The sequence below is a fragment of the Elephantulus edwardii genome, unplaced genomic scaffold, assembly GCF_000299155.1.
Source record: "Elephantulus edwardii isolate Elephantulus edwardi_28Jun2011 unplaced genomic scaffold, EleEdw1.0 scaffold00306, whole genome shotgun sequence".
Lineage (NCBI taxonomy): Eukaryota > Metazoa > Chordata > Mammalia > Macroscelidea > Macroscelididae > Elephantulus > Elephantulus edwardii.
In genome coordinates, this window is record NW_006400056.1 from 411,696 (window position 1) to 414,065 (window position 2,370).

The window sequence follows — 2,370 nt, forward strand, 5'->3', positions numbered from 1 at the left end:
TTGCCAACTATTGGGTACCTACTTATGGTTCAAGACAGATAAAATGCCACCTTCTCAAGGCAGTCCTTAGTAGTTAGTTGTATTCAGAGCCAATTAACAATTTTTTAAAAAAAATTTAGGACAAAGACATAAAAAATTTTTTAAAGGATCTGCGATTGACATGTGCAACAGCATGAATGTTTTAGGACTTAGGATTCCTGCTTAATGTAGATACTGAACATAACTCCATTAAGTGTGCATTTGTTTTGACCAGGTGAAGCTGCAAATGGAATTGGATCATTGTTACTGTTAGTGATCATCAAGCTGGTGCCTATTCATGGTAATTTTATGGATAACAGAGCAAAATGTTGTCCAGGCCTGTGCCATCTTCATTATCAAAGATATTTAAGTCCACTGTTGTGGCTGGCTCTCTCTCGCTCTCTCTCTCTTTCTCTCTCTCTTTGAAAGAAGAAACATTTATTAGCAAGCAATCCAGAGAATCTCTTGTTCTAAAGATCTGGGCTGTACATAGCTCTTTAAAGAATTTCCTCCTTTTTGCATACTCTCTTCACATATATTTTCCTGCAATTTGGGTACATTTCTAGTGAATTGTACACATTTTCTGAGAGTTTGTCCGAAGAAAATGAGTCGAAGTCCTAATAGCCTTACTTCTGGGGAGCATTCTGTAGCAAGGCTAATGTCGACATGTTGTTGTTGTTGATTGTCGTCGAGTAGAGCACGACTCATAGCAACTTCATGAACAAAAGACTTAATGCCTTTCTGTAACTATCATCATTTCTCCAAGTTCATAGAGTTCCCACAGGCATGTGGTTTAGGAAGTGGATGCCACTCCTACTTCCAATTCTGTTTTACAACTGGGAGCTCGAACAAATACTTTCCACAGTGGGAAATCATTATGGCATTTGACAACCCAATGGCACAAGGTTCAGCATCACAGCAAACCCAGATTGCCTCAGTACAGCAAATTGACAAAGAGTGATGCACAAAGTAGAAGAATGTTCCTCGAAAATATAGTCTCACCTAGTAGTGGTTTGTCCTCAGGTTGAATGCAACTCATAACAACCCTATGGAACTAAGGTTTGAAAGCTGTGTGGATGTTGTGAGCCAACATGTCCGGGAGAAACAACAACAAGCTGCCCAGCAATCTTCCGCAGTTACAGAATCTGATCAAACGGGACCCGCTGTCTTACATCGAAGAGTTTCTACAGCAGTACAATCACTACAAATCCAATGTGGAGATTTTCAAGTTACAACCAAATAAGCCCAGCAAAGAACTGGCAGAGCTGGTGACATTCATGGCACAGATTGGTCACTGCTATCCATAACATCTCAGTAACTTTCCTCAAGAACTGAAAGATCTGCTCTCTTACAATCACACTGTCTTGGATCCTGATCTTCGAATGACATTTTGCAAAGCATTGATCTTGCTGAGAAATAAGAATCTCATCAATCCATCAAGTTTGCTAGAGCTCTTCTTTGAACTCCTGCGTTGCCATGACAAGCTTCTGCGAATGACTTTGTACACTCACATTGCAGCCGATATCAAGAACATAAATGCAAAACACAAGAACAATAAAGTCAATGTAGTTTTGCAAAACTCTATGTACACTATGTTGAGAGACAGCAATGCAACAGCAGCCAAGATAGCTTTGGATGTGATGATTGAACTCTATAGAAGAAACATTTGCAAAGAGTTGGAAACAACCTAAGTGCCCATCAGCAAACGAATGGATAGAGAAGCTGTGGTATATTCACACAACGGAAGACTATGCAGCATTGAAAAACAAAGAACTCATGAAATATTATGGAAAATGGGTGACCCTGGAGGACATTATGCTGAGTGAAATATCTCTGTCACAAAAGGACAAATACTGCATAATGCCACTGTTGTAAAATGGGACTGACATTGGGGTTGGAGGGAGACTGAGAAAGATGGGATAAATTCTGTATACTGCATTGAAACAGATAAGGGAGACAACTGTTTAAATATGATTAGATATAATTGTCATGATAGAAATCCAGAATGAAGCTTGCATAATAGAATGGACTTGGGTGGAGGGATTGTATAACAATGAAAGAATTTTTCTTTTACTTTTCAAAGAGAAGAGTGAACTGATGGGGAGGTTGGGCAGGGAGAAAAGTCCAACAATAAGTGAATGGAAATACAAAGCCTCTGTAAACTTTCATTAAAATTAATTAAAAAAAACAAAAAAAAACCCCAACCCTATGAACAAAAGACCTGAACTCTTGTTCTATCATTAACATCATGTTGACATACAATTTATTTATTATTCCCTTGTCAACAAATATTTCCAGAGTGCTCACTCTAGAAGTAATATTAAAAGCTCTTATTAATTGAACACTTACCAT

At 38.3% G+C, this 2,370-nt stretch overlaps 1 pseudogene; it reads left to right on the forward strand.

Moving 5' to 3' along the window:
* The first annotated feature begins 1,109 nt into the window (after positions 1–1,109).
* Positions 1,110–1,709, forward strand: LOC102848374 (annotated as a pseudogene).
* The last annotated feature ends 661 nt before the right edge of the window (positions 1,710–2,370 follow it).